Genomic DNA, 24,388 nt, shown 5'->3' with positions numbered 1-24,388 from the left:
AGAGAGAGAGAGAGAGAGAAGGAGGGAGAGTTTGAGGGTAGTTCCCGGCAGCAACCAGTGTTCCCGTAGCAGGGCTTGCGGGGTAGCAAGCAAGCATTAATATGCTTCAGCCAACCCCTTCCACGGTTCGTTACGTAGCTTCTTAGGCCCGATAAGCTCGCCTGGGGAGCGACAAGGAGAGGCTCTCTCTTCCAGGTCTTCGCAGCAAATCTATTTTAAATTCTCGTTCCGCCACGGTCTTCGCCGAGCATCGCCGGGGCGAAGAGGTGTTTTCGCCAGCGTCGGTAGCGTAGCATATTAATTTCCGATAAATCAACCCACCCCCGCAGGCGATGGCGTGGCCGCACCCCCCTTGTCCCCGTTCTAGCCGTTTTATCAGAGCCCCGGCAACGCCAAGCCGCAGCGGCGCGATCCGATCGCCGTATCAGAATCTCATTTAGCGGGGAAACGGTTTCCACGGCCGCTTTATTTTCCTTACGTTCGCTCCTCCTACCACCACTGAAGAACGGAGGAAGATCGGCTTTCCCGGGGGCCGGTCTCTGTGACGATCGCGTTCGAATTCAGCAACGCAAGCGTTTGCCATCCCCCAGAGAGAGGGTGTCGTCGCCGAATCGACGATGGATCCTCTGCTCTGTGCGACAAACGCCGATGGAACCGTCCCTCCTGCTATACCCCGACTTCAACCCCGTAATTTACTGAAAGTCCACCGCGAGAGCGCAGTCATTTAGGTCGGGAGAGCCGCTTTTATAGTTTCCGAGCTCGATCGGGTTATTTTAAGGACCTCGAATCGTCGGGCATGCGGCTTTCCCGTCAGATTTTTTGTTGCTGGAGATCACTGTAAAAACAATAAAAACTGAATTTTTTCGACGTTTCCGCTTTGTGGAGGAAAGTTACACTAGTTGGTTTTCCATTTTTTACGAGCATAGTTTGCAACACAAAAATCTGAAAAAATTCTGTAAAATGCGCCTCAGCATCCAAAATATTTCACATTTTTTCAGAATTTTAGGACGCATCGGAGACCGGAAAATGCGCGGAAAAACGCAGAATCTAATTTACCCTGTAACTGAGATGTTTCTTCCGTCAGATGTCAGCTTTCGAATGGTTCGATAGCCACAGAAAATCCTCTGAGGGCAGTTTTGACCATTTTAATCGGCCCATCTTAAACCCATGCCCACTCTATGACGCAACCATAACGCAAGAATTTGAGAGAGTTGATAAATTGAACAAACCATGGCTGTGACGGTGGAAAACAGATAAAGAATCGTTAACGCCAACAGTTTTTCAAAAACGCGTGTTCCTTTCGGCCATTCGCAATTTGTTTCCCGGTGCCGCGCCGCGCCGTGCGTCCCTCGACGTCCCATTTATTTATCTACGAGCAAATTTCCTTCCGTTTTTAACTATTACAACCGCTGACAGACGACCAGCTTCCTGATGCAATCCCTTGTTGAATTGGCCCCGCTGACATTACGCGTTTGTTGCAGTAACTTGGAATGCGGAGTGATGGATAGACTGCGGACCTTAGCGCAAACGTAAATTTTTATGATCACGGCAAATGGAGAATCGTGGTATATATTTCGTTACCTTGTCGAGGCTTTTGTCGTATTTCAGGAGAGATAAAAATTTCATTGCAGCTTTCTCATTTTTTATGTCCAGCTTAACAGTGAAAAATTGATGCCATTGATTGAACTTTTTATTTTGTTTCAGAGAAATTTTGTTCGGTGAACGGATTTCTGTGAATTAATTTTTACGAAAATGGAACTTTTATTCGACGGTGATTGTATTTTCGTGTAAATTCGTCGATTTCAAGAGGAACCGAATTTTCAATTGATGGTATTTGTACGGTTTCGTGCATTGATCAAATTCTGTGAAGGGCCAACGTTTAATTTTGCAATTTACGCACGGAAATTCACAGTCTATGGTAGTATCATGATCAAAGCACTCAGAATGTGTACGATTGCAAAGCACGACTATATGATTAAACAACACTTAGACTACTTTTAGAATATAATGGTCATCCCTAGACTTCGAGTGAGTCTTTTCTTTTAGTGCCTCAGCTGTTCTACATTTCACTTGTGCATTTCTGCTATGAATGCATAAAATCCGCAGTCTAGCGATCTGAATGGCTCGAGAGGCTCTTGAATTTCCGCGGAATCGTTTCGTAAATGAATAAGAAGCCGTGGTTCGGTTATTGATCGCAGAACGGTTGAATCGAGCGACGCGACGTCGTGTTACGCGATGATCACGCGACGCGACGTCGGACACGCGACTAGCCTGAAAGAAGTTATCATTTCTCGGTGATTGTTCGGTGTTTGTCCGGCTTAAACGCGATAACCTCGCGAAATACGTGTGCGCCGCGCCGTTGCTCGAAGCAACGATTCGGTCTGGGAACCATGTTGATTTTCCATTCTTGGGCGGCCAGACTGCGTGTTGGCGTGGCCGCAAGCACGCGTCCACGCACGTGATATTTCCGCGTCACGCAGTACTCGACGTGGTTTACATTGTCAGTGTAGAACGGTAAAGCAAACAACACGGACAGCATAATTTTGCGGCGGTGGAACGATGCGTGTTGGACGTGTTCGCGATGGAAAACCGCGTATTCCAAGTTCTGCACGTCGATCTGAGAAATTGGAATATTACTGTTCCGGATTTTTACCGAACGCTTCTACCATCGTTTCAGTTTAATTCAACAGATGTAACATTAACTATACATTGTGGCAAAAACTTCGACGAATCTTTTGGTACAGTCAGGTTTTTCGAATGGTTCCCTTGTTTTCGAATGGCGGTCAATGACTAATTATTATCGAGATATTGAAACGCGTTTTGAAATGATTCGTCGGCCCTGTCAATAAGTTAGGTATCGTGTTACATGGTGTATAATCTGTCCGCTATTATTCTCAAGGTATACAAAGTGCGGAAATGTTTAAACAACAGACATTTGTTATGCTGAAACGGAGATATCGCCGCATGCACCATTCCTCTCTATTTCTCTGCGTAATAGACGCAACCCGTTCGTATAGGACAAACTTCGCTCCACAAATTGGCCAGCGCGCGTTCAGCATAAATCCATCTCGATAATAGCGTCGATTGTTCCCCATTAAAGCAGCAATCTGCATTAAACTCGCTCGGGAACGGAACGTTTCGAATCACGGCTCTTTAACGAAGAGAACACCTTGAAAATTGATAGCCGGACCATTTGCGGCTTCTCTTGAAATCGAATGAACTTTTCCCTCCGAAATTAGGACTTTCCGATTCACCAGAATTAAGAGAGCTGTTCCGTTCAATTCTTCTATGGTAATTGTAGGGAGCAATGACCGGAATAGGCCGATCATATGGTCCCAAGATCGCGGACCCCACAAGAAACGAGAGCAACAAACTCGGAAAGCCGAGTTGGGAAGGAAGTAGGCTTTTTTGTCTATACGTATAATTCTACACAATCAAATTTTGCAAGAACTTTAACAGCTTATATCTCGATAACTATTTGTTTGCGACATGTGGCTCCTTTCAAACTATTTCTCTTCTCGATGAGTAGAAGGTATTGATGTAAAAACAAACTTTAACAACAATTTGTTATAAATAATTTTGCGGCAAGTTTCTTTTACAAATGTCCACCGATCCAGAGGTGTATATTCACCCGTAGGACGCATTACCATTACTTTTTATACACCCTGTACATAAGGAGCGAGAACATTGCGAGAGCGTCCTGTTTTTATTCATCGGCGAATAAAATGTATGTCTATTTGTGCTGTCAATACGAGAGTTGTCTTACATGCCACACTTTGTTTCTACATAATTATATTTCACTAGATTCTTTGTGTTTATCGAAAAATTCGTGAGCAGATTGACGGATAATGAGCTTCGATGAAAATGGGGGTCGGTGCTTTAATCGGTGAAAGATAGACGCTGTTTAAATTGTTGCAACTTTATGAAAAAAAAAGATGATGCTAAAAAAATCAGCTACTTCTCACCTGAGATAACGATCCTCTAATTTCGATGGGTGAGGGGCGTCGCGGTAGAACGGTGTTAAAGTAAACAGATCGAAGCGTATCAGTGGGTCGAGTTGAATATCATAAACGTGTCAACCGGCAGTCTTTACGGGATCGTTTGAGCGTCGGGGTTTTCTCGAGGGTTGGTTGTTTGATCAAGAGGAAGGGGCCTCGACGCGAACGGGAACGTTAGTCTCGGCGCTGCGCCGTACCGGGCCAATGTCAGAGGAGGGTTGCCAGCTTCTGCTCGCCACTTGAAAACCGCCCGTGGACAGTTATGGTGGTGTCTGCCTTGACTGCGAGTCGGCTAACGCGGCAGAATATTCTACGAAAATTCTTGCTCGAAAGAACCTAGTAATCTCCTGTTCACGGTTGCTCGAATTTGTTGTAGCGGCCCGCGTGCGCGTACAATCGCGTTCCCTGGTTCTTGTTTTAGCAGGGTATTGCGTTGTCGAACACAGGGAGAGAAAAAGGAAAGAGGAAGGGGAACGAGAAAGGTGAAGAGAAAGGGAGAGGTACTCGCGTTATGCACGCGGTTCGACCGATACGTCTGTCGCTTCTTGTTTGAATAAAGAGGCCAGCTGGCTTTCAGCGAAATAGATTTTTGTTCGAACGCCGAGGCAAGGATTTCCAGGAGAACACTTCCACGGAGGATCGTTCGGCAGCTTTCGTGTCGTTCAGTCGGATACGCGAATAATTTTCTATCTCGCGATCCCGTGGATGCTGTTCCCCGAACTTCGCCAGAAACTCGCGGAATTGCTCGTCGCGTCGCGTCGCGCGTCGTGGCGCTGTTCGTCCTCGCGAAAATCGATTAATTGCGAAGGAGAATCCGTGGGCTCCGCTGTGCAGAACAGGATCTACCCCGGGGCGCGGGCGTCGGGCGTGAAGGAAACACGAAAAACTTCTAAACGAAGATCGATAAACATTACCGCATCGGAATCGCAGGCAGAAGAACCGTTCTCCCGTCCCGTGTCGGACGGACAAAGTTTCGCCGGGCCGAGGCCGCGACGCTGCTGTTGCGAAACTTTCCCGTGTGTAAATCGATAACAAAGCGGTCGTTAAAAGCCTAGCCCCCGTGCCTCTTGCTACGCTTCCTCTTTGCGAAATTAACCCCGGGATCCCGGAATTTCTTCGCGTCGATTACGCCCGGTCCCCGGGATCATCGATTACGCGATTAAACGGTTTACTTAACCCGACTCGTTAATCACTTCCTCGCGGGGAACCCGAGTTGTATCTAACCGAACCTTAATCTCGACCTAACTAGGATTTACCTCGGGCCCGGACTTGCCCAACTTGGACCTAAGGGCATCTCGATCAGGTCTAATCGGGTTAAATCTAGTCCAGGTTAAATCCAATCAGAACTTCATAAGAAAGCGGAATTCACATCTATGTAGATAGAGGAACCTTAGATTTAAATGGGACTTGGAATAGAGACTTTCACCGCGTTCAATTCCTACGATGACGGAAAGCCGCTTCAAAGTAATCTACGAAGAAAGGCCGTACTTATGTAGTTGCACGATACCAGCATTTCAGCTTCGTGAATTTTACCGAACTTGGATCGATGCGATCAAGATCTTGTGTTTGAATAATCGTTGGGTTCTCCTTGGATCCAGAGGATCGTGAATGATAAGAGATTTATAGCCACACACGTCCCAGCTCCCATATGTCCCGTGAGTTAATCGTAAATTGTTCCCGCCGTGGACTCTTTCGACCGCGAGTCAGACAGGAAATTTATTTTCTCTGTTCACGGTGCTCGTGATTTACGATCCCGTAAGTTCGATTCCGTCGATTCCTCCAGGATCGCAACGGAGCATTAACTGAGCCTTTCCGCGACCATTACTCGCCGTGGGGGTCTCTCTCCCCCTTCCCCCCCTTTTGGAAGATCGAATCGTGTCTTTGAGAATGAGATTTCGTGGATCTTGGACGTGGTCGGCATACTGAGATGAGTCCAAAGACCTCCCGCGGCTTCCTTTATTTAAGCTTCGCATCCCCTTGTGTCTGCACGGAGCGCGAATAAAACATGAATATAGACGACGCCGGAAGAAACCTCTACCTCTGAATGCGGCGATACGTCCCTGGGACTGAAATTTCTTAGACAGTCCAGAATAATAATGTTTATACTCTATACCGAACCTTGCGTATCAGTGATGAATCTGCAAGCGGACAAAGCGCAACAGATTTAACAAATTCACGTGACCACCACTTTACAGTGGCGAGTGCAGATGTTTGTCGTGCGATTTCTTACGCGATATAGCAAACGTTCAAGCTGCTCGCACGCAGCTCGGACCAATGGTACACGTTTCCTGTGATTTCCTTGCGCGCTCGTAACTCTGCCAAATATATCTGGTTTATTACATTCTCGCCCAGTATATCACGGACCGATAACCATTACGGCCATTCTTCTGCCGTACGCTATCGTACAACGTGTGTTTTAATCAAAATTTACCACTGATTGGATCGGAACGAGCCGCGGTATATACTTCCGGTAACCCTCTCGCGAGAGACACTCCGGCCCCATTGTGGCTGTTTACGCTTTCGCTTCGATAACAATAAAAAACAATAATCTCTGCTCGATAATAGCGAATACCGAACTCCCGAGAGCACACACGAATCCGACTCTTATCTGATACGCGTGTGTGCGTGACTTCGACAAGTAGAAACGAGACCAGCCGCGATCAGACGCGCCAGCCAAATCCAATTAAATCGGAATTTAATTTCCTCGCATCAAAAAATTCTGTTGCGGGCGGTGTCGATGATACAACACCTATTGCCCAGCCTGCACTTTGGGATCGCTTTGTCAAGCGCGCTGTACAATATTCTCGCGTTCTTATAATAGAATTTAATTTAAGAATGGTTGATCGCCGAATCTAAGTAACAGGATCTGAAAGTGTAATTATCGGTTAACGAACTCAGGAAAGAATAAGAACAAAGCCTTGCGGAATGAGCCCTTTAATCTGCAGGCTAGGGCTGCAAAAAGGCCGCAACAAATACAATTAACTCTTCTCCGCGCGCCACGCCGGAGTCGATTAAAAAGAGTTTGATAGTTCGGCAGGAAATTGAAGTTTCAAGCGGGCCTCGTTAAAATTAACGTGCAAAGGCTTCGTGGCTCGGGGTCCGTCTATCCGTTAATTTCCTCATCAACGTTCTACGCGACGCGACGATGGATTTACGAGACCGCACGCGAATCGCGCAGGAGTTGGAAAGAGAGATTCGCGAGTGGAATGAAACGGCAATGGTCCCGCGACAGGGAGCGAAAGGGCACTCGTTGCTCGGGCACGCAAGTGGCCACTCCAACGGTCCACTAAAATCCCGAAAAATGTTTTCCGGCCCCGGCCATAAATCCGTTCGGGGAGCACTCCGCTAATAGTACACGGTGTAATGTGTCCCTTGCCGCGAGTGTGTAGCGACATCCGTCGCGTATGTCACGCATTAATCCACTTCAAAGTGGAAAGGACCGCGTCACGAGCAGAGTTTCCCCGGATGACGTACTGTTTCCCCGAAATATAGGATATTCCCATTGATCAGTTGGTGGGAGGTCGCTGGATAGACAGCGAGAGAGGGAGCGAGAGGGAAAGGCGACGAGTCGGAGGTGTCCCATCTTCGCTATGCCAGCCATTGTCACCGACAGCGCGGCGTATTAATGGATAGCAATGAAATCGAGTTCAATGTGCGCGACAGCTATCCAGAAAGTAAGTTCCACTGACCATCTTAAATATTTTCGTTAATATTGGACTAATCTTTTCCGTTATCGATTTTCTACTATTAATATCCTGAAACATCTCCGACATCGGTCTATTAGCTATAGAAATATTTGTATACAGGGTGACAAGAAATAATGGAGTTAAACATTTCTTATTATAATTCTGTCAAATCGACGAATTTTTGAAAACCAAATGATAACAACCATAACACAGACCTTTAGTATTCATATATTTAAGAAGTTTCGAAGTGGCCACCCATTGAGCCGATTCAGAGGCTCAAACGTGTTTTGAAATTTTCGGCTACGGGCCACAGCTCTTCTGAGGTCATTCGAAACTTTTATGGGGCTGAGCACAGTCCCTGGCCCCCAAAATCGACCAAACGCTGGAGTTCATAGAGTTGAGATCCGATGAGTACGGCGGCCGTTCCGCAGATGTGATGAAACCTGGAAAATGGGATTTGCTACGGTTTTCGTGGATCAAGGGGTGAAAATCAACCAAGAAGTGTATCGACGGGACATTCTCGAAGTCGTCGTACTTCTGTGGGCCCAACAGCACCTCGACGATCCGGAATGGACGTTACAGCAGGATTCCGCGCCGGCCCACAGAGCGAAAACGACTCAGGAGGGGTGCAAAGCCCATTTTCCAGGTTTCATCACATCTGTGGAATGGCCGCCGTACTCACCGAATCTCAACCCGATGGATTACGGTTTTGGTAGCCTGTGCTCGGCCTCATAAAAATTTGAAGTCATTGAAAAAATCTCTGCACCAGGAGTGGGACCGAATGACGCCAGAAGAGCTGCAGCCCATTGCCGAAAATTTCAAGACACGTTTGAGCCTCTGTATCGGCGCAAAGGGTGGCCATTTCGAAACTTCTTAAATATATGAATACTAAAGGTCCATGTTTTTATTTGTTATTATTTGGTTTTTCAAAATTCGTCGATTTGACAGAATTATAATAAGAAATGATTAACTCCGTTATTTCTTGTCACCCTGTATTTCGTTTTGGCGAGTGACATCAGGGTGCGAACCTCCTTTTAAGACACCCGATCTGATCGGCGCTAATGAGGCCCGAAATACTAGGTCCAATGACAAATCTGCTAATCGGGCAGCGTTAAGGGAAGCGTATAGAATCGTTATGGCCGCGGATAGCCCGCATGAGTGATTAGTTTGACCTGGGGCGTTGCGTCGCGTCGCGTCGAGTCGCGTATTGGCTTCCTGAATATTGAACGGAAACGGGATTACATATTCCGGTGACGGTTCCACGGTTTTGCGGCAGCCGATATCCGTGCTTTTTGCCCGCGTTAACCCGCGCATTTACATTCGAATCGCGGCCAACGCAGCCGACGATTCTTCGTCGCGATAAACCGCTCGCTCCATCTAGTATCCACTAACGCCGCTGTCTTCCTCGGATCTCATGCTCTGTCACAAGCTGGTTCGCTCGTCGACTTTCGTTGCCAGTCGATTCATGGCCGTCCGATTCGTTTTTTAACGGTCCAACGTATATGCAGAGTCCGCGAAAATTCACGTAAAATGGGAGTGAACGCAATCGTGATATTTGTTCAAGATTCTGCAGATTATTTGATATCATTATATGCGGTAGTTCTCCAGTTAAAATGATCCGACACTCGTCGAGCATATCGCGATTTGAACGAGCATAGTCCAAGGGTTAAGATCGCGACCCCAGGTTCGTGGCTCAAGACGAGGCGTTATTCAAATGAACCATAAGATGGCTTATCTGATCGGAACTGCGATCGTGTAGCCAAGCATCGCGATCTCGACGTGATACATTATGACGCATGGTTATTGATACAAACTGCCTAGATACCGGCGCCAAAATATATTACGTGGTAAAATTATTCCACGCAGATATCGTTCCTAGATCACCGAATTAGATACCGTTGCTCCTCTGACGCGGGCCCCAAAATATTTCCTCTACCATGTAGCACCTTTAATAATGGTGATGCATTAAACAACTTTTATTAGTTCGAATAAAATATAATTTATGTTTTAATTTTTCAAATTTTCATCGGTGCACGCACGCACTCTATTTTTATGCATTCTCGTTGTTATTTACAGTTTATATTTGCTCATAAACGTTCGACTGCCTACAAATTGCCACTCGATTCAATATTTGCCAAATGTGGTTTTTTCATATAATATGCAGCAGTAAATAAAGGCTGTTCGATATTGTTCTAGTCAACATCGTGACAGAGATTTCAAAAAGTATCTATTAAATCTGCATGATAGTCTGAAAGTCTTAAAATAAATTTTCTAAATGTAAAAAGTTTTCTTGAACCTCTCGACAACACGATCTCCCGCAAACTTTTGAAACCGTGGTCCTAAAGCCATCCCTGGCGATACCCGCCCCGGTGGTGTGCGAATTCAAATTAAAGTGTTCGCCGAATCGACGCGGAGCGGCGCGGCGCAGCGCGGCGAGGGAATGTTATTGCGAAAACAGCGAGAGTTCACGGGAATTTCCGTCCAGCGGCGTGCCGGGGGCAATTTTTCGACGCGTTCCGGTTTGTTTGCTCCGCGGATAATTAGATTACACCCGCTAGATTCATCAATGCTCTGTTGCAAGTGGAAACGTCGAGCACTGGTCAGACGCGTCGGGCTCATTCAGCTCGAAGCCCCACGCAAATGTACATAGTACTTCGTTCACGGCTGTTATTTATTTTCCAGCAAGCAATCAACAGCTTTCTGGCTCCGTAACCAGTCGTAAAATGTTCAGTCGGCATCGTTGTAATAAAATATTTACGACAACCGAATCTCCGAAGCACGAACAACGCGGTTTCGACGAAGTACGACTGAAAATTTGCATTTAACGCGTGCAGATAATAGAGAACCGCGTTCGCGAATCAATAATCTACAAAATGTGAATATCGGGAATGGTCGAATAAATTTGACGGATAATCTATAATATACCCCGCGGCATTTTGAAAAGAATACATTAAACAGAATTTCTGTCCGCGTCTACGTGGATTTACATTACAAATGCGCCAAGCATTACACTTTTCCGAAGAACCGGACAAGCGCATAAAAACGAAGGAGAAATCATTCGTCTGAAACATACTTGGATTATTCGAACGTGAGCTATTATTACGACAACCCATTCGCTGGGCCGAACTCCCACGGATTGTTTATTAATAATTTCCCCGGGGCTTTCGATGCTCGATACCCGCCGACTTATTTATCAATGCGATTCTCAGCTCTCTTTCTCTCGCTTTCAGAAATTGCAGAAATTGCTTCGTCCAGGTCGAACGATGACAAATGTCTGTCAGCAGAAAAGGCTGGGAAACTCATTAACCGGAGCAGTCCCGGTTGATGACTCCGGGGGACTATCACTATTATCGGAAGCACCCGAGTTAACTGCGTTCGAGGATCCTAGGTGTCGACCTACTCTGTACACAAGCATAACTACTTCCTCTTGGGCTTTTGTTCCTCGAGCTGTTTCCTTCGGCCTCCAGCCACGGTAGCCGTTTTTCCATCAATCATTTCAGTTTCGCCCAAGATTCGCCCATTACGCTCGCGTTTCTGTCGCGAGCGCACCGTTTCCGCTCGGATTCAGCCCTCGATACTCGCAGCGAGCGACTCAAGCGCGTCTAATAAATCCTAGATCCTCCCGGCGCGGCGTGGCGAACCGAGGATCGTCGATCGAACCGTGTTCGAGCGACTTTTTCCGGAAACAAGTAGGCGTAATTTAATAATTCCTGGTTCAAAAGTTTCAACTTTCTTAACGCTTGATCAATCGAATTCAAAGATATATAAACTGGGGATATGAAATAATTCTTAATATTCTGACAAAATGGAACGAAATATTGAATTTAAAATATTTATTCTATTGTAGATTTTGTTAAAATTCGAGCACAAAGGAGTAAAAGCACCGATAGCGAGTTTCTCCTCTCGTCAGCGCGCAACGGTCGATTCAGCAGGTTTTAATCTCCACGAGGTTAATAAACTGTTGATCTGGCGGTTCATAAATGTTTTTTATGGAATTCGCCTCGCTCCCGATGGACGTATTATCGGTTCCTGCACAAAAGCGATAAAAATCACGAAAATCATCGGCCATCGCAATATGCGAAAATTAAATCGAATGTGCGCGGGGAATGTGTTTATGGGGAACAAGGTTAATATTCGTACCGCGTTTTGCAGACAGAGTAGCTTCAAACGCCACGAATTAAATGTAAATATTTTGGAGCCGGCTCTACGGCAAATTACTCGCTGTTTAGCTGGTTGATTTCGACCGCCCCCGACCATAAACCGTGTTCATAAAATATCGCTGGAACGTTTTACGGGGAGGAACGGGGCGGGCGTATTTAAGTACGGGGAACCCCGGGCGGTGTAAACGTTTCGATAAATTTCGTGTGCGTGACGCCTAAGCGACTCCATGATGTCGCCGACGTAATAGATATATCGTGTCAAATAATTGCGAAACAGAACCCTCGAAGCGGGTCTCGTGATGCATCGGCTCGCGTGTCGTGAAAGGAACGCTTCTCTCCCTTAATTTGATACATTCCGTTCAATTAATCCGGATCCAATACTTCCGCAGGGGTGTGCGTTCACGGAGTAGTTAATGCTCCGATTTTCTTCCCATTTCTCTCTCCCTGGACGGGGATTAGAACTTGTAAATCGCGCGAGGCTGCATGCGAGGAAAAGTAATTAAAGTATCAGCCGCCTCTCGCCCCTTCTCTCTTTCTCGATCTATATCTTTCTCGTTACCGTTGCTTCGACGACGGTCCACCTTGCGAATAAATTTGCCGAGCTGTTATCTAAGGAAACTAATAACGGCCACCGTTAGAAGAGACCTATCCCGAGCATGAAGTTTATCGGGAAAGAAGGCCGAGAGGGAAATTTATACCGAGCCTGCCGGGATGGATGGTTTACGGCGTGGTGAAAGTTCTACCGCTTTTTTCCCCGTGGAAACTTCCCAGCAAGCAACTTACTCACTTTGGTGTGCTCGTCGTCCTCTTTAATCCGGTTTCTAGGACTGTCGCAGTTGGCCAATGCTGTTTTAACTTGTTCTCTTGGTAAAAAGTGCTACTGCATTTCTACAATTTGCTTTGAGAACAGGTTGCCTAGAACATCCTTATGTGACATTTCCTACAATTTCTCACTCCCATAGAATTCAATAATTATTTGCGATCATTTCGATCACCTGTATTCAGCTCTCCGAAGACGTTTCCCTCGAGACCGCAGCTCGCCTCGTAAAAAGGGAGCAATCCGCGTTAAAAACACAACTTGCAGCCCCGAGATCCCGAAGAACCACAAACGTTACGATGTTTACGTTTCATGCACGATACGGATATTCTACCTTGCCTGCAGTCTTCCCCGCAGCAAGCTGGACGTGTCTCATCCACGAGAAATCCGGATCCACCGTGACCGCGATGAAAGATCGATAAACCGTGAAATGATCGCGAAAACATCCTAGATAACCGGCGGGATCCGTCGTAAACTTCCTTTGAATGGGGTTATAGAGGCGCGAAAAAGAACCGCTTTCGCCGTGGTTTCATGGTAAAAGAGAAACACACACTCACCTTCGAGTAGATCGCGTCTCCTTTGTCGGCGGTTCTTGCGCACGAAGGGAGAGAGAATCGGCTTTCACGCGAGAAACACTGGACCACGGCCGAGGGTGAAGACAATGCCACGAAATCAAGCGGCGAGGTTGGCGAGAAGAGAACCTCGAAGAAAACGGCGCGAGACAGAAAACCACCGTGGGAAAACAGCTCCTCGCCGCTTTCTCCGTCGATTTCGTCCTCTCTCTCTCTCTATATCACTAGCATCTTTTTAATTTATCACTCGCGAGGAACAACTCTGGCGCGGCCACTCCTCGCGATGGCCGATCGATGTCGTGTAGGTATGTACGCACTTTCACAGCCCGTTATCTACTCGATACCGAAGCATTTCGCCACTCGATTTCTCCCTGGAACCTAAACGAATCGATGGCAGAGCACACAAGCCGCGAGCTCGCCAAGTTGCATTCCCGATCGAGCGAGAATCGGACGAAAGAAGCTCGTCGATTCCGGATCGATCGTCGTACCAGCAGGATCACTGGAACGTCATCGACCGGCAGCTGGCGGCCGCAATTTCCCAAATATCCGACCTACAAATCATTCGCGGCCCGGCGAGCAACCCGCGCACTCTAATCCCATTCCTCCTCCACTGTTTTTCCGTTTTCACTCCCGACGGTTCTCTTCCTTCTGCGCTCTGTTTCCTCCGCGTCGCGTCGCGTAGCGAACAGCCGCGTATTTACCGTCGATCGACGGATCGATCCTGTCCGCGATTCTGCAACAACGTTTTCAAGCGACCGAGCATCTTGTCCCGTTAGAAGCCGCGTACACCTCGCTGTGCATTCCTGACGTGATTACGCGGCGATGCGCGTAGCAAAGTTTCCGCTTTGTCACGATGAAAAATCCTCTCTCGAACTATCCTCTAGCCGCACTGCGAGTAGCATGGGAACACACACTGTCACCGGGAACTCACAGGGATCTTTGGCTCTTCAGAACACGATTCCTCACGATTGTTACCTTTTTATTCGCAAGCAAATAAGCACTGAACCGAGATGGTTTTAAATAAGGGATGGTTCGTTCGCCGGAGGATAAACAACGCGGTCCGCTCGCCGGTAAACAGATCCACGGGGCCGGAATTCCTGTTTACAGAGCCGGAGGGATGTAGAGTCGAGGGCTGACACCGGAGTTGTCGGTTGGCCGCGTTTCGCCGCGTTTCGCCGCTGACTGCCACATAGACGCGTGCGAATCCGCTCGTGCGCTCCCGGAACGGTCCTCTCGCGAGTATTCCATCTTCTTCACATGCGAACTTCGGGCCGCGATGCACGCGCCACGAGGAAAAACACTTTTGGTCGGAAACTCGGCACCGCTCGCGGTGGCTTTGATGGATCGACAGGTGATAATCGATGATCGACGATCGATGATCGATGGTCGATGATCGACGAACGACGACGGTGCAATTTTTCTGGCGATTTCGAGGAACCGGGCCGCGCGGAAACGCGAACGCGACGGAACCGCCGGGACGGAATCTCTGCGTTTTCTCGAACGGTGGTCGCACCTTGGCGGGGGATGCGCGCGCGAAACCACCACGAGTGATGCTGGGCTCGGACTGGAGCCTCCGGCGCGGCGCTAGCGTCGCGACGACTCGGGGCGGAGCGGGTTCACCGCCCCGCGCACCTCCTAGTCCACCAACCGTGTTAGGCCACGGGGTGGAAACAGTGACGTCGAATGGGAGAACGTCACCCTACGCCATGGGTCCTCAAGAATTTTCATGTTCGCCCGAATACGGTTCACCGTCTGGTTTCCTTTTTTTTGTATTTTGTTGTTGTTCGTTGTTCATTAAGAATCATACTTCCAAACGTCTCACCGTTTGACCACGTCGAGATCTCCTGCGGATCGTTTGTCCATTACGGAAACCGTTTGTCAAATGTCCGAGTACATCAAGGCACATTCTACAGGTTGTCTCTCTATAATTAGGACGCTCTATCGAAGGTCTGTGCATCACGGAATATTGTATTAGTTGGCAGATCGCGACAGGAATGTTCTACCGAATGTCAGATCCCGTCAGGGCATTCTACCGATTTGCCAGTCAATTATTGAAATTGGAGGCGAAAGAATCAAAGCAGCCTGATTTATTTAATGCTGCTCCACTGATTTAACGAGAAGCAGGAAACGAGGTAATGTTCGAAGCGCATACATATGTATTTCGGATCTCGAAAGCTTCCCAGCGCGACGATATAAACCATTCGGAGTTTATTGTAAAATCTTGGAGGGTTCTTAAGGTTTCAGGACTTGACCGCGCGCGCAGAGAAGTATAAGTAAGCCGAAACTAAACTAACTTTCCACCGGAGAGTTCAACTTAAAATTAAAGTTTAAAGACTTATAACTTCCTAACGTGCCGCTGCTTGATCCCGTGGGCAAGGATAGTTAACTCGATAGCCTCTATCTCGAAAATTTAGGAAACCACCGTAGCGCCCGGTAATCTGGATGTCCCTGCACTCAACAATATCGTGTAACGCGCGCATCATAAATTTTAGAACGCTCGTTAATGCAACGGTGAAGTACGATCATTAAAATTATGGTATATCGCGCTTGCTAAATGAAGACAATAAACTTTACAGAACACAGCAGTGGTTAAAATTAACATAATGATCTTTCACAGCGATTCGCTGCTACTCTGATTTCGTAAAAACGTTCTCCCTGTCTGACTGTAACAATGCTACGTTATTAACGCGATGCTAAAATCGTCAGGAAATACCTTCCATCCGACTACGTGAAGCATGCACCGCTGAAATGCTACTAACAACTGGTTCACCGTATGTTACACCGTTCGTCCTGCTGTCTGACCCATGCACGACTATTCTACTGTCGCGCATTAACCCCGTTCATCGGAAAGACACTTCTATCCAAACTGTCTGTAGCTTGCAAAGACATTCTACTGAATCAATAGAAACGTTATACGGTAAATCCGATATCGCACATCCGTCTGGCTCGGACAGGGACATTCTACTGCGATCCGTCTACAAGTTCCACGCCTGTCTACTATTCAGCGCCGCGCTCGCCGTCTGACCCTTACGAGGCAATTCTACTATCAATCTCGGCACGGTTTTACGGCTGTTAAGACTCATTAAACTCACTTAAAGCAGGCCAGATGCTGTTAACCCATATATTGTGCACAGAGTTTAAGAGCAAAAACACGAAGGGAACGCGCATGCACCTTTATCGGCCCGATAAAAATTTAGCGCGTGGTTGTAAAATTTTCGTCGCAGGCAACGAATGGCACGTCGTCGAGTGGCGAGATCGGGAGTGATCGAAGGTTCAATAGATTACGACGTTCCTCCTTGTGTCTCACGCGGATTTTACGAGCAGCAGCGGAGAGAGAAAGCTACGGGAGAGAATTATTTGCCGGAATGAAGGGCCGCGGACAATGACGACGAACCTTGGGAATAGAGAAAGGAATCGCGGCGAACGGAAGCGCCCGGACGTCGATTAATTCTTATTGTCAGGGTCAGGCGGACTCTCTGAGAGGAGAAAATATAACACGGCTCGACGGCCGTCTGGCCTGTACTCGTCGGAACGGAGACTGGCTATCAGCAGTTCCACTCCAGAGGGACAATTGGCTGACTAGTCGCCCGTTCCGACCGTTTCAATCCAATCGGATTTGTACAAGGTGGCCGTTTAGAAACGTATCTTATTAGAGACCGTCCCACCTGCTCGATCCCTTTACTTATTTCGATGGGGAATTTAACGCTAACAATTTTTTCACTTCACTCTCCTCCTCGATCGATCCCTATCCGCTCTCTCTCTCCCTCTCTCCCCCCCTACCAAATCCTTTCCAGCTGGCGAATTCCCATCTTCATAGACTGCCTTACAAATTCCTCGATTGGCATCGAATTTATTTTATCGGGTAGAACATTTCTCAGTGTTAAACAGCTAACATACTCGTATGTATGTTATTGATCTTTCTCAATTGAATAGTTTAGTTAGGTTTCCACGCGCGAGAAAGTTATTCAGCCCCTCTAAAGTAAAGTGCTGGAGACGATTAAAAGATCCCCGGACCACAAAGTGCAGATCAGTTTGAAAACTTCCCAACGCATATTCAATCGACACAACATTCCCCGAGTAACTCGCGCTCCGTCAAAGGGACTTCATCAACAAATAGATACTCGGAGGGATTCGGAGGGCGCAACAGTGTTCTACGGCGGCATTGTCTGTAGCACTTACTTAATCTGCATTAGACTTGGTTGGTCCGACAATCGAATGTTCCCTTTTGCTCCCTTCCGACCGCAAACCCGCATCGACCGCAAGCGTGCGCGTTAAGGAAATCGTAGAAACTTGAGTTTAATCGGACTGTGTATTAGAGTGCAGAATATCCTAACTATACGTCAGCTATCGACAAGAGAATGACGAGGAAGAAGAAACTGTTCAGAGGATGTTGGGTGCGCTAATTACAGTGTACGCCCCTCGGGGCAGCGATGATCGAGACCCGGCCTCTATTCCACGAGCGTGCAAGGATCCTTCGACGACGAGGACTCGGGGATTGAGAGGAAATTAATTAAGATGGCACTGTCCGTGATCACCCCTTTTCGCACCCCCAATCTACCGACTAGAGCTGGAGCATTCCATGCATAGCTTGCGGCTACATCTCAGGACTGCTACATCACCAAATCCGTCCCTACCCTAGCCCGTCCTTGTACCCTTTACCCAAGGCCCTGGGACAACCATTCCCCCCGGTACCGGATGTTGTACACGATATATTCGCGCCGTTCCTCTCACGGCTACCTAGGAGGTATACCGACCAGGGCCGAGAGAGAGAGCGAGAGAGACCCATCTATGTATGTACATATATACATAGACCAGAACCCGAAACCACCCTATTTACAGATTTCAATAACAATAACAACGGAGCCCTTGCGGCGCAGAGCGGCGGGGCCGAGAGAGAGAGCCCGCGGCCCTCCAAGGTGGAAACCCACTTCGCGAGATTAGGTTTCGGAAATTGGACCTTGCCAATGACGTAGAAAAGATTCTGCCCCGGGTTTATCGATGCTCGCAGAACGATCCGCAGACCACACTGGCTTCCATGCCATCGATGACTTTCCTTTCTACTCGACACGACCATCTGTCTTCGTGGTCGACGCAGACGAAACGAATCCTGCTCTCAAGGACAACGAAATTTGCTACCCTGTCTCTTGAACCCTTCGAACCACTGCGGTTTCCACGGGGAAGCTTCTGTCTATTGTTCTCACGGTTACCGAGGTTTAAAGGGTATTGGAAGTGAGCTGCTCATTTGCTAGATCGATTAGCTTCGGAAAGTAGAAAGTAGAGAAGATTGATGTGTACGTTCGCTTTTAGGAAGTATTTACTGCTACATTATGAATGAAACTGATATCATCGTTGCACAATATCTTAAAGAACATCATGTACACTGTTGTGCAAAAGAAGGAACCACCCGGCCATATGTAATAGAAAAACGTGACTCAAGTAAACACGTTTTATTACCTGAAATGGATTCCGCTGTTTAATTCTGAATAGTTTTTTTTATAGTTTTTATCCCCATGATGCGTAGAATGCAATGCAATAAAAAAAAATTTGACCGTGAAAGTCAAGGTCAAGGAGAATTTTGCGGCAACTGTTTTTTACAGATCTTCATCGATCCGAAGATTGGAAATACGCCTATGGCAGCCAAGACCAAACTTTTTTTACGCCCTGTACATCAGAGTACATCAAGACATAGTATTATACGTTTAATAATATGAACAATAGTAGTAAAAAGTGTAAAGAATTTTACTAAATTGGACATTGCACAATAGAAATAAAATCACATTTTACCGGGAACCACAAATTCAGATTAATCCGCGCCATTATTTTGTATTTGTGCCTGCTAGCGGAACACAAAATGCATAAAATATCCGCGGGAACAATGCACGGTAAAACATATAATAAAATACTTCGTCGAGGTGCTTTAAAAGCAGACAAAACAAATTTCTACGGCTTCGATAATTGTAAACTAAAGTCTGAAGCAGGCGTGTTAGTTCCAGTGTAGTAATTGAAGTCGTGGAATCTCTGCTTTGCATTGGACGTTTCGCCGGGAATAGTGAAAAAGTCGGTCAGTATAATTACTGATTCGATGAGATAAATATCCAAGCGAAAGTTATCGGCGCGGAGGCAGAGTGGTGGACAGGAACAGAGCAAGGAAAAGAGAGAGAGAGAGAGAGCGAGAGAGAGAGAGAGATTAAGAGCCGAAGAAAACGGCAACTTGAAATTCCCAGGTGGGTCGAGCCCATCGCAGAAAATTTTAATTGGCATCATTAGACTCCGGCGAATAATTAGCGCTTGAACGATCGAGGGTTTAATGGCGGGGCCGGGAATACGGTCTTTAGGGTCTTTTCACGGCTCGGCGTCTGTATTACCTGGCCGGTTCTGTGGATACGTCGACGAACGGGGTGACGGGAACTTTCACCATTGCTTATTAATATCTAACGTCCAGGAAAGTTTCAGCGGAACGAAATGCTCCAACTTCTGGACCCAGTCCCATGGAAATCAGAATCCATTCGCGACACGCTGGCGGCGGGGCGGCCAGCGGAGGCCGTTGGAAACCAGGCGACTTTTTACCCGCGGCATTCCGAAAGTCGAGTTTAATGGACCTTACGGGATCCGACATCTCGAACCATTGTTCCAACCGACGCGCGTCGCGTCGTCCAGCCACCGCGGCAATAAGCTCGCCGCCTGCAGCGCTAAGAAACCTCTAACACTGTTGCAACGCTGAAGCACCTAACCCAGACCGAACTCGAAGAGATACCGCTTGTTGTTGCGCAAATGCATAATAAACCTATTGTTCAGGGGTGCGCAAGTTTAATTAGTTCACCGTCGGCGGTTCTCACCCGGCCACCGCTGATAATTATTACGTTTGTTCTCCTAGCGATTCCGAGGGAACCGGCCGCGAAAACGAACCTCGAAGAATCGGGCTCTATGGAAGTGCTAATTATCTAGTCATTATCTAGGTTACTAATTGTTAGAACGCGGACGTTTCCCCGGACCGCGATACCTCGCGAAATAAAGACGCGTGTTGTTATCGCGGTGGAGTTTATAACGCACCGGGGCGGCGCGGCGCAAGGTATAATTGAATAATCTATTTAACGAGACCTGATGAACTTTCGCCGCTAAATGAATTTTTCTTGTTATAATTAGGCTGGCTGTGCTGCGGAGTTTTCTCATTTGGGAAATACACGCGAAGGTTCTCAGCACTGTACACTACCGCTCCGAAGCGTGTGGACACTCTCTTAATTGATCGTTAGAGAATTTCACGAAACCGTAAGTGTACCAGTTATATTTCTCCACGGAACCATGAAAGTTGTAGAACCTTCTACATTTCCGTCGATATAAACATTTATTTGAAAATATTTAAAGTGTGAATGTGAGAAAGAGAAAATTGTACTTTACTTTTGTGTAGAAGCGTATCAGTTACATTTCGTGACCGAAAGCGGACCGAATTGATCGACGGCACGATCGAGAGGCACTTGTTCAATTCCCAATACCAAGATCGACCGAAACCTTCGGGTTCATAGCGAAGAAAAACCGTTGTCCGGACCACAGAGTCCCAGAGATTTCATTTCGTATCGTCTCTCGAGAAATTCGGAGACGGTTGGAAGGATACGTGGTTACGGCACGGAGCGGCGCGGCTTGTCCGTCTCTCGGATGCGTTTTAATAATGGTCCCCGTTTGCTCGAGCTCGCCCAGCAACGATTATAAATTACAATCGCCGCTTATCCGTGGGTTCCGCGTAGCCGGGAACGACTTTTCGATATTTTTCCTTTGGTCGTTGGGCGAGAGCGGTGGTCTTTCCGAAGGAAAAGGATCGACGGAGAGCACAATACGTATGAGGCCGGGTATAATGCATCGAATCGGGACGAAATGCCTTTTCACGAGTTCTTTTGAGCTTTCAAAGCTCGGAACAATATCTGACTTGAGATTGGGGTCGCGGGAAGTCCCTCGGGTAAGAAGTGTTATCTACGTTTCCCCAAGCCTGAGACTAGACCCCCCGCCGACCACCATTCAAGCCACCTTCAACCCCTTTTGCCGACCAAGCACTCACCCCTCCATTTTAATCACTACTTCTGATAGCCTGCTCGATTGGATCGGGGACCTTTTCGTACACCCGGCGTGCTCCCTTCGATTCCGAACAATCCGAGGAATCCCATTACCGGCCGCGTACAATGAAATTTTAGACCGCTCGCCTCGAATTAGAGCCAATCAAACGAATATCCCGCCGATGATCCACCTGATTTCCAACGAACCTGTCTGAATTATCGGCATCATTCTCGTGTTCCCCCGCAAATTGATACCTTTGCATTCGGAGATCCGGCGAAACCGTTTGGTGCATTGTTACCAACGTGCACTGTTACTTACTGCGCAAAATGGGCAGGTGCAACTGAAAAAAGTAATAATAAACACATGGAGTACTCAGTTTCTGGGCAAATAGCTCGTCAAGCTTGATTTCCGTCCATTCAGCTCGGCTCTCGCGGAGAGGAAAGGCGTTCATTTATTTCCCGCAAACTATTATGTGGATACGGCGCGGCGGATTCTGAGGTTTATCACTTGGATCGTTCATCGTGTCGTTCCCCGAATAGTCAGACTAGAGGGGAAGCCGAGGAAAGGAGTGTCCCGTAAGGAATAGTCGAAGAGGACAAGGGTCCGAGCGACGCGATAAATAAATCTCGAAAGCTGCACCCGGGAGCCCTGGGGTCTCGAGGTAGATAGATACTGCTTTCACCCCCTTTAACAGGCATGTCCGACGAATGGCAAGGGGGTTGGCTCTCTGTGTGTTCTTCACGGTGGCACCGCTCCCGTCGAAGGATTTAGGGGCAGGCTTGTAACTGTACGATAGGAGAACCTGATGCACGTCGCCGCGCCGCGCCGTTGGAAAACGGAAAATCTCCGCCGAGAAGAGATAGGACACGCGTGACCACCACCAAATTGTGACAAACTACCGACAGGACACGGTTGCGCAATAAGTGACAAGTTTTGGACGATCGCTCGATCTCTTATACAGGGGCCACAAATTGGCCGAAATTGCTTTTCTTGCGCAACATGAGTGTTCCCAGAGTGTTTATTTCCATTCTAGTGGACATACAGTCCTGCGTCTTCCTTTTTCGATTCAATATTCTTTTCGTTGCTGCGTTGCTATCTGTTTATGCAAAGACTTGTAGGTGGATAACTGGAACTATCCTGACGAGGATATACAGTGAGCGTCGAGCACAAAAGAATCGAACACTTTGGATTAACTGTCGAACAACCAGAGTTAATTTATTTTGTTGCACTGGTGGTTGAACGCACCGTAACACGAATGGTGTACAACTATATGCGTATGAAAATTGTCGAATCCGCAATTCAAGGAGTCCACGTACTTGCAGATGAGAATTACGTAGATGCGATGAGCGCATGATTTCTCTACGATGTGTCTCGATAGAATTCGCGTGTACTTGTCGACGAGAATAACGTAGAGGCGATGAGCGCGTGGTTTGTCTACGATGTGTCTCGAGATATAATCCGAATCTGGACTTCGATGAATACGCGTTGGTCGGATACAGAGAATTACGTAGGAGCGATGAGCGCGTGTTGTTTCCTACGATGTGTCTCGTTAGACTGCCGTGGTCAGCTGTGTCGAAGACATTCCAAATATTGTTGAGATGAGCGGTCGATACGCAGTTTTTCGTCGTCGAGTCGCGTAGCGCTCTCGCGGAATTACAATTAGCGGGGAGTTCGAATACTAAACACTATCCAAGAAAAAAGAAGTAACTCTCTTACCGAATCGATATTCGAGAATCTGTTCGGAGACAAGAAAGTTGAGTGTACATCTACGGTTTCGCTATAATTATCGTTAAAGTAAGGGCCAAGTTTAAGCTGTCCTCTTCAACTAACAACCCCAACATCTTGGTTAATGAATGGATAGAACGTGGCGCCGCCCCCGGACAACCGCCATAGGCGTTCCGTTACAGGATAGTTAGACGTCTCGCAGCCGGATCATTTACGAAGTGATTACACAGGAGCCGATCAGAAGTTTCGCAGCGTCTCTCGCAATAGGACGGTGGATATTTATCCCACGGGCTTGTTGCGACTCAAGGGCGTGGTTGCGGGCGAGTTTTATACGACCCGTAGGAACCGAACGAAACTTTCTTCCTCTATACATTTTCGCTGGGGAAACTCGCACTTCTCTTTTCCACGGGAAAAGTTATCCTCCGCGGTGCATCTCAATGGCCGGGGACGCGCCTTATTTTCAGAAATATTACCGGCAACTTTCCGCGTCGCGGAATCGCGGTGGTTGACTTTGGATACCGAGTACTCGGCACGCATACTTAACGATCACCGATGAAGCGAACAGTTCGAACTTTGCTGGCTCCGGTCATCGATTACTCCCGTCGAGGAGCATTTACTTTAATAACAAATCGCTGGAGCATCGTTCGAGGACAGCCTGACGTGCAGTACTGAAAATTGACGAATTTTTTAAAGAATTTATTTTCATCTATTTACTGGAGCAATCTGTAGAATAGGCCTTATGTTCAGCCCGTTCTTAAGCAATTTAACCAATCAACTGAGCACGCTCGATCACCGTTTCACATATTATTGACTCTAACTACCGGCATGACTTGGAGCTCACCATCGAGTTCCTTCGCAGTAAGAAAAGAAACCAGGACCTCCGTATACACGGTAATAGTCTGCGGACGATCCTCTGTTGATCTTGCTTAAAAATCGCGAACAAGTTCCGGGTAAGTCAACATCGATTCCATCGAGTGTCCACTTCGTCTAGCGGTCGCCTGCAGACAGTGGCCGAAGGAGATCGGACGTTGTAGATCAATAGGGAAATCCAGTCGGGTTTTAGTTTGTCTTGCTCCTCGAGATATCTGCCTCGCGATTCGAATAACCAGCCTTCGTGACCCCTTGAAACGAGAAAGAACTTCCTTCGGTTACTCGCCGCATCGACACTCGACGATTAATCCTTCGTCAGTCGATCCTGAAAATGCCAACTTCCGTTTCCCTGCGAATCGAAATATCTCCACGCGCATCCTTGGCAACCACCGAGCGTGTCACATTGACTGCCAATGGGGCAAAATTTCGCGGTCAATATTGTTCCACGGTCCATCGAACGAGAAGGCATTTCCAGTGTCGGAATGCCGGGGAAACAAGAGGCCCCGAACGATAAATC

General features: G+C 47.4%; 1 protein-coding gene across 4 annotated transcripts in view; it reads right to left on the bottom strand.

Moving 5' to 3' along the window:
* Positions 1-14,816, bottom strand: part of LOC143211363 (zwei Ig domain protein zig-8) — a 250,324-nt gene extending 235,508 nt beyond the window's left edge. For 3 of the 4 annotated variants that reach the window (XM_076428963.1, XM_076428964.1, XM_076428965.1), the window contains exon 1: positions 13,219-14,815. The gene's annotated coding sequence lies outside the window, so the exon portion shown is untranslated. Of the gene's footprint in view, positions 1-13,218 lie in introns of all 4 variants that reach the window. The other variant, XR_013009444.1, reaches the window with a different exon arrangement.
* Positions 14,817-24,388: the final 9,572 nt, after the last annotated feature.

This window comes from Lasioglossum baleicum, chromosome 8, assembly GCF_051020765.1.
Source record: "Lasioglossum baleicum chromosome 8, iyLasBale1, whole genome shotgun sequence".
In the NCBI taxonomy this organism is placed as follows: Eukaryota; Metazoa; Arthropoda; class Insecta; order Hymenoptera; family Halictidae; genus Lasioglossum; species Lasioglossum baleicum.
Note: the sequence above shows the minus strand (reverse complement) of the source record. Positions and strands in the feature narration are given on the sequence as shown.